Here is a 9284-nt window from a genome sequence, read left to right as displayed (position 1 = left end):
GAACGAAGGTGAGGGAAGGAAGAAAACGCTTTATGGCGGCCCCGTATAAACTTCTTTTTCGAGGAGGAGTGGACGGGCACAATTTATCGGCCCGTTTTCTGGGAAGAACAACGGGAGTACCATCCCTCCCCTCCCTCTCTCAGTTAGATATAACGGTTTGGGAAAAAGTCGGGGGGTTTGGAAGGGGCACGGCGTTTAAAGTTTAACGTTGTCGCGGTACCTCGTTATCGATCGCTATTACGACTTTTGCCGGTAGATAGAGAGCTCGGGTTTAAATTGCTCGGTTGTGATTGAAAATCGTTCGGAACGATGATCGTTGGGAATTAAATGGACCGAGCCACTCGATTAACCGCTTTGATAATGCACGCGCGCCCGTGTATATTCGGTGTATCTTTGATGAATTTAATTGCGTTTCTTTTTTTTAACTCTGTTTAATTTTATTTTCATATCGTGTGTGTGTGTGTGTGTGTGCAAAGATTGATGATTCACATGGTGGCTCGAGGAATACGTTCGAGGATGATTTTTCGTGAAATTTTGAATTATAGTCGACTTTCTTCGAATCGAGGTGATTGGAGAAGGATAGGAATGATAGTTGTGCGAATTGTTTGTAGTTGGTTTAAAAAGTAAATTGTATTTTGTAGTATTGTGAGACGAATATGTACACGCATACACGTATTTTGTTTCTGTCCAATATGTCAAATACATGATTAAAATTTCAGTTATCACTGTCTGAAGAAATGACATATATCCAATAGAGATTAAAATGCAAAGATATAATGTGTACGTGTTAGCTTCAACTAAATAAAATAACTAAATAAATTAAATAATTTGAAATTTAAATTAAATGAGAATCAAGTTTCTACAGATATAATTAGAAGTAATTGGATCGAAATAAAATGCAATTGGGTTGAAATACCTTTTTTTATACTATCTATTTTCAAAGGTTTACAGACAAGTTAAAAATAAAATACAGAGTTTCAAAGGGAAAACTTTTTGTAATCGATATAACAATATAATAACTTAAAAATAAATAAATTATTTTGAGTTTCCCGTAGAGGATTGAGGTGAAAGAAAGTTTCCAATGTATAAAAAAAGGAATTCCAATAAACTCCATGCAATGAACATTAAGAAGAAACACGAATAAGTTAATAATTAGAAAATTAAAGTTAAATGAACTCTGTGTATAATTTTCATAGTTTGATTCCAATTTTTGTTAATTAATATTAACAAGTAACACAAATTCTCCCTCCCTCTCGAGCCTAAACTTTTTAAACTTTACTTTTAAAATCAGATTAAAGTACTTTACATTCAACTTTAAAGTTCACACCGAATTTACGATAATAACTAAGTAAAATTAATTAAATTGAAACGTTGAATTAACATTTTACATTTCTTAATTGAAACTATTCCTTTGATTAATTCATCCAATTATGAGAAGTCTCTAACATTGAATCTTTTTATTACAAAATATATACTCTCTCTTCTTGGAGAGAAAAAAGGGAAATTTTATTTTGATTTTCCAAACTTGTTATACCCAAGCTCAATCAACTCGAACAACGTTTACGTCAATCATTTTCAAACCGTTGGTAGTTCACCCATTTCATACATCTCCGATTTAGAATAATATTTTTAATGGCTGCGTGATTGAGCTTTGACTTTTGAATGTGAAATATTCAAAGTAATCTAATATAACTGTTCTATGCAATGTACACGTGAATACAAGGGCTGCGCTCGGTCCGTCGAACAGCAGTTATGGCTGCATTGTTTTCAGCCACGGTCATTCAACATTCAAAGCTCGCTATCGAATCGATCATGCATTGATTGCTGCGGTACACCAAATCGCATGCATTGTTAACGGAGAAAATAATTATTATACTTGTATGAAGTATCTGCTATATATAGCGATCGAAATCGAATTTTTAATAATTGACACTGACACACAATTTTTACGAAATTATAAACTTATTAAAATTATACATCGTTAAAAATTGTTGTGATGTTTCAACAAAATTGCATTTTATTATACAATACAATTTAATCTGTATTTATACTTTCAGTCTTTTATATATATATATATATTCAGAGACATGCAGTAAAATTATATAATTCAATTTATTGCATGTAAAAAACTCAAATTTCAGAACGCGTAAACATTTTTACCAATCAACAATATATTTATAATCACAGATTATTTTAAAATGCATTTTAATAGTCAATTAAATAATTTTGAGAGAAGAAATATAATTTGCGAGATATTCGTCTTATAATACTACAATTGAAAAATATTTTTATATATATATATATATATAATAAGAAGATGTTTAAATAGTATGCATCGGATAGAGTTCTAAAATTAAAATTGTCATATTGCACAAAAAAGGAATATTTCACTCTTTCACTCGAATCCTTTTGAAATTTTTCATCGTTTAATCGTTCGTTTAACTGGTCTCGTGAATTCGTGTTACGAATCGTAACAAAAGAAGAAATAAAAAAAGAAAAAAAAGAAGTAAAAGCGAAATAACTTTACACAGATGAAATATAGTCACCGTCGAATTGTCGATGGTTGTTGGTATACAAAAGATTATGGTTCACCTATACAGAATCACGTACGTAACTGATATCAGTCTCAACGTTTGAATCGACAACAATACCTCGAGTGTACTCTCTTAGCTGAATCGTACGCGATAACCATCCATTGTTTATCGACCCATTGTGAAAGACTGACAATGTGGAACGGTGGACACGAGGCCGAACACAGCTGTGATGCCCCATGCTCCGCCGGCCAACCACATCAAACCGGCCGAATGTTAAGTGGCTGCTGGTGCTTGACGAATTTCAAATAGAGACTAATTAGACATGGACGAAGTAGATATAAGATGAATGTAATACTGGAATAGAGATGTTTGTACAGAGATCATTGACACGGGCTATTCCTGATGAAATATCTGTCGCCAAGATATATTGTATCCTGGATAGATTCCATGTGATTTATTATGCCTTTTGTATCGTTTACAGTTGTGAAATGTTTGGCATTTCTGTTACGTTCAGAATAATAAAAAAATTTTATTGTTTATTTGATGGATCTCTTTGAACGAATATTAAATAAATCTTCTGATTTCCAGAAATTTATAAATAAAAAGAAGAAAAAATCAAAAGACAACTAGAAAATGCCTGTTTCCTTTACGTCATTCGGTGTTCCAAATCAGGCACTATTAATTAATTATATATCTATCAAGCATACTGCTACATTTGTTCTTAATTAATATCGTCGACAACGAGGATCACTAATTGTTTTTTCTACTAACAATAAGAAGTATTCATAAGAACTACCTGATTAACTTTGGTGATTAAACGTCGTTCCCAGAAGAATTCCCTCAAGAGGAAACTCGCTATAGTTTACCTTTGCTACTACTCTTTACACTATGATACTTCCATTTGTTTGAATAACAATTCTCTCTCATCATTACCATGATTTAATAACACTGAACAGAGAAATCAATGGATCCTACATGGCAAAGTTGAATGTAATTTATTAACAAACATACTTCTCACTGTGTCACCCCAGCCCTTATGCGATCATGTTTTCTCTTCCCTTGGCAACTCTGCTAATCAATAAATCCTATCTCTATATACAAGATATAGGATGAGTTCGAAAAGAGAGCATAATTAGAATAATTAAATGTGATAATTATTTAAACGAACTTCTCTCAATCAAATCCACTTTGAACATAATCATTTATCATTCCACGACACGTTCAAAATAACTCGATTCTTGTAATAAATTCATCGATTCCCAGTGAACAAAACCTGGGCAGAATCAGTTAGTGAACAGTTAGACAACGTTTTGAATCTTTGATTCGGCCAGAGGGCGCCAGAACGAAAAGTTTCTAATAATAAACCGACGCGCATAGCTGAATGCATCGGTTAATATCGCTTAAATACGAATTAACAGGCGGGGAAACATCGTTGCACGGATTAATGATTCAATCCTGCACAATTCTCAATTATGGACGGGGCCGCATAATACCGCGGCGGCGGAACCGAAATTCTCGTTAATCGGCCGCGTAACTTCATTTCTGCATGAAGTAGTCGTTTGCAGCGATAGAACTTTGATCGACGAAAACCGAATTCCCTCCCCTCCTCGCGTGTATACGCTTCTTCAATCATGGTTGATTCAATAATAATCGATGGCCGATCGATTTGAGGTACAAATATGGGATACAAATATCCGAGGCGTATTCGAGAACAACGAACAATTGATACGTCTTTGCATTCGTGCGTCTTCTGCCGATGACTGGAAAATATATATGCGGTGGTCAGAATTGGTTTGGTAGATTTCAATGCCGTGTCTCGAATATTTTGGAATATTGTGGAGGAGATACGCGGGATGGAATGGTTTATTGAGATTGAGAGAAAATTTTGTGAGGGAAAGTGAATTGGTTGGAGCAGTGGAGTCTTGAGAGAAACGATTTTTAATATTTACTTGTTTTAACGTGTAAGGTGATTGTTTCGATACATCGAATGGAAAATGGAAAATCACGAACGTAATATTTGGATAAAGTTTCCTCTCTTTACTTTCGTTGCTATCTATCATTTAATATTAGTTGACTTTGACTTGATAAAAAGTTTAATAATATTTTATATATGCGTGCGCGTGTTCTGATGCAAAGTAAGCTAGGGACCATCATAATTTTAATACATGACAGATATGAATTTCATTTCCCTGTGAGACAGAGCAAAAATTCCACGAGCATTTAAATTTTTCGTATACTTCCATTTATTTGGATATAAGTTTCGCAACTTCAAAGCATTAATGCATCTTGTTGCCCGAGAGACACGCTAATTTGTTGAACGACATATATATAAGATTTTTAGAAAATGATTAAACTATTTTATATGGTTATGTATTGTAATAATTTACAATGGTGAATAAATACAAAAAAAGAACAGAACATCGATGATCTTCAATATTAAGAGATAAATTAAGAAAATCTATCTATATTATAAATATTACATTAAACTTTTCTGAAAAGCTTCTTCGTCGTATAATAAAATTCAGAGATTTACAATTTAAATGATGAAAGTAATCAATGATTTATAATTACTTTTCATCTTTGTCTCGTGACCTAGTAAAGTTCGAAACTCTCGTTTCTTATAATTCGTTCCAGATTTTCACGTTTAGAGTATTCTCGCTTCTATTTTTTATCAAAATAGTGTATACTTGTTGCTTTCTAATTGTAATATTAAATGGTTGCAAAATAAAATAAATTTGATCTTATATAAAATTTATAATATCATGAGGTATGCATAAAATTTTAAACAAAATATAAATAAATAAAACATAAATTATATATTTTAAGCAACCTTAAAAGATATCTAGAAAACATTCTTGAAACAGTATACACGATACGAAAAGCTTTATGATACACAGAAGCAAATACAATAGAATCAAATTGAAGCTCACGAGAACCGTATTAGAGCTTTTAAGACGATGATGGAATCCTATCAGCAATCGCTCGAGCAAGCTAGAACGCGACGAATCGAGGTGCGATCCGATTGTATCGTTTCAATGACAGGATTAAATGAAAACGCAATTAGCGTGCTAGTTTAATTACGTATCGATAGTTCATGACCTCTCAAATGGTTAACGAGGCTACGATAAATATATCTGGCCAATCGACGATTGATAGGACATTAACCCTTTAAATTTGCTGATTAACTCCTATATATCGTTATTCTCGCGTATAAACCGTTCTATGAAATTCATGTGGTTGAGATAATGAGATAATTCAATAATCAGTGATAAAATTTGTGATGCAAAGTCATTCTTTACGTGAATTGATTTTTTTACAATTTAATTGTTCGATTCGAGGCTAATCGTCAATTATTTCTATTAAAAAAATTCATAAGATATAATGGCAGATCATTACCAGATCAATTAAAACAACGAAATACATATTGTGTTATTTATTAATATAATTTCATGATTTCCCAATAGGGGACTTCATGTCTCTCGCCAAAGCGTTCCTTGCTTTTAAACATGAAGACCCCTATTCCACACAACATTATCGAGAACGAAAACTTTGCCGTTTAATCATGAACCAGTTGATCTCGAGCATCGAAAATCGTAATAAAAACTTTTCAAAACATTTCAAAGGAAAATGATGTCAGGAAAAATTGAATCGATTCGAGTAATTGATTAAGGAATCGAGTAACATCGATAACGAAATTTATGTCGACAACTTCTCTGATGGTATTAAGAATATCAGACGAAAGCCAGAAAAGTTTTAGTCGTCATTAATCATTGGCTACGGTTGTGAAACAACGAGATCCACTTCGTTGGATACGTACAATTTCACGTGACTCGCTGTGTCAAAGTAAATCTCGCGCGAAGTGGTTTCAAGAAAAATTATTGCTTCGTTCTCGACCCACTTTCTGGATAGGAACTAATATCCAACCACGTCCACGTCATCGATGAAAAGTTCGAAATATAATGGCGATGGATGACAATGAGATGACGATTGGTGAAGTGTCAACGACCTTTCCACTTTCGGTTAACTTTTCACTGGCTATCACTGCGTCGCGGAATGTTTTAGTATTTGAATAAGCTTCGAAAGCGAAGGCAACAGTTATTAAACTGTTTACCACCCAAACTTGATTAAACTGTAAACTCGGCTAAAATGCGAATTAATCCTCGATGAGCGACGCATGAGAAATTAGAACGAATCACGAACGCGAATTGGAGCAAATAAAGACGATGCATAAAATATTTTTACCAAATTTGAATCTCTCAGTTCCAGAAGAATATTATAAGACTAAGATTGGATCAAATAGATATAGAAATATGGAACGATATCGTTGAAAGACAATCATCTATGCAACTTTGTAACAGTAAAGATACATCAAGTAATCAGAGCTTTTAAAATTTAAGAATAATATAAAACGTAAATAAAGCTTGGCTTAGTTTCTGAAGAGAAATAGAATAAGAATGGTACAGTGGTATAACATTTTAGTGGGATAGGCAGACACGCTATCTTATTTCAGAGCTTTCCACCGAGGTGTAAACCGTAAGCTCGATGGTTAAGGACTGTAACAATAGAGAATTTCAGTAGTGAGCGACGATTGGAGGACGCGTCATTAAACCTTGACCACTGAATCTTCCGTAGATCTTGGGTAATGGAACAAGGCAGACCGTTAGGGTGCAATCAGGATTTATTCGAGCGAAATTAAAATCTGAAACGAGGGATTGTTTCACTTTGTTTTATTCTCGATGTAATTCACATATTAAATTTCAACGTGCAATACTTTCGTTGACATTTTACGTGCAAATTATATTTTAAAAAGATAAAAAAATATAATAAATTTATAACATGTTGAAAATTTATAACATGTTGTGAAATTTTCAATGGTATATTATCTTTCACAATATGTATATGTACGTAATCGTTTACATCTTTATAAAATGTAATTAAATGTAATTATTTTCTTACTTGTTGGCAGTTGCGAAATACATTTTCAATTTATTTAATAAAAATAATAAATTCACGAGATACATTCGTAAAATATACGAATAAAGTTAACAATATTGAATTTCTGTTTCGAATAATAAAAAGATTTTAATATTTTCCTTTATATTGCTAAATTAATTTTTAAATTAAAAATTGTAGTAAAATATATCGTAGATTTTCAAAAACAGATTAAATAAACAATTATATTATATTGATATTTTTAGAAGAAGAAAAAAAAGGATCATAAGGGATATTATTTTGCAATAAACCAACGTAATTTTTCATCTAAAATCATATTTCATTTCTCTTCTCTCATCATAATCCTTATATATTATCATCCTCATAATCTTAATTTTCTCGAATCATTAATAACCTTACGTGTATCTTCCATCTGACACACTTTTCCTCGAAAAGTCACAAAGATCCACACCTCAGTAATTGTTCGTTACATCCTCGAGAACCTACTAACCCTTAACCGCAAAAGATTAATCCCATAATACCATCCTATCGTGAAACGCTTTGACCCACTCATTTTCTAAACTGCTTGAATTTTTTTTAATTTTCCCATTCACCAAGCTCGAAATCGTCGTCATCAATTTTCGAAAGAAGCAACATTAAATCGCTTTACATTTTTATGAAAGAACGAGAAGAATAAAAAAGAAAAATTCATTCTTCTTTATTCTCCATGAAAGAATAAATAATAACGAATTCTTTTTAAAAAATTCCAAAAATATATATTATCTTAGAAACAATTTTTACAATATATTTTATTTCATATTTTTGAATATGATTCAAAGATAATTCTTCGAATCTCTAAACTCTAATCATAAAATGAACTATTGCATCCCATAGAATTATTCAGTTATCCAGAAAAGAAGAGTGACCTTAATCCCTTGCCTTATAGAATAATATCGAGTCACACTCGTAGCATGGATTATATGGATCAAATACAACGAGAGAAGGTTGAATTTGTATCCAAGTTCAATTTTAACTCTGAGTTCATTTCCTAACTGCAAGATTAGATTACTGAATATAAATCGTGTACAATATTTCAACATTTTATTTTCCATTTAAATTTAAATTAAATTTAAACAAATATGTATTAAAAAATTGATATATTTTCAAAATAAATGTGAAATTCAACGTGGATAAAATATTTATTTCTTTTCCACTTTGTAAAAAAAATTGTTCAAAATCCTTAGCAACATTTTAAGCTCAATGAAATTAACAAATGAAATAATCGAGAAACATTACACTGTTTCACATCAAAGTTCATTTCTAAAATCTTGTATTGTACTTGAAAAAATAAAAATATCCACTGTTCATATCGCTTACCACGAATCCTAAAGTAAAAGGGTTAAATTGTAGAGTGACGATACTTTGCTCGTGTGACAGTGATCCGCGATGCGTTAGGATCTAGTTTCCTAACCTAGAAGTTGAGTGGTTCTTAAGTCTTAGCCACCTTCTTCCACAGAATCGGGGCAGAATCGTGGCAGAATCGTGTCTTCAGGGTGTAAATTTAAAATTATGCCGGTAATGCAGACTTTCCGGCTCGTACGTAGCAAGAGCCGTGAAAGAATGGCCGTTAGAACCGAAAGCAGCCAGGGTCGACGATAATGGACTTTCGGCGATAAAACGCCTCTATATTGAAACGGCTTACGTCGGCTAGTGGCGCGAGCAAAACTATTAAGGGAGACTTGACGAGTCCCGTAAGTTTCCCCGACATAACCTCTAATGTTACAACCCGTGAATTGCTATTTGACTAGCATCGACATA

At 32.5% G+C, this 9284-nt stretch overlaps 2 protein-coding genes across 8 annotated transcripts in view; one reads left to right on the top strand and one right to left on the bottom strand.

Moving 5' to 3' along the window:
* Positions 1–9284, bottom strand: part of LOC102674166 (peroxidasin-like) — a 290955-nt gene that overhangs the window by 120972 nt on the left and 160699 nt on the right. The window lies entirely within an intron of this gene.
* Positions 1–9284, top strand: part of LOC102673596 — a 40531-nt gene that overhangs the window by 11718 nt on the left and 19529 nt on the right. The window lies entirely within an intron of this gene.

This window comes from Apis dorsata, unplaced genomic scaffold, assembly GCF_000469605.1.
Source record: "Apis dorsata unplaced genomic scaffold, Apis dorsata 1.3 scaffold_135, whole genome shotgun sequence".
In the NCBI taxonomy this organism is placed as follows: Eukaryota; Metazoa; Arthropoda; class Insecta; order Hymenoptera; family Apidae; genus Apis; species Apis dorsata.
The sequence above is the reverse complement of the archived record's forward strand: the minus strand, read 5'-3'. Positions and strand labels throughout refer to the sequence as shown.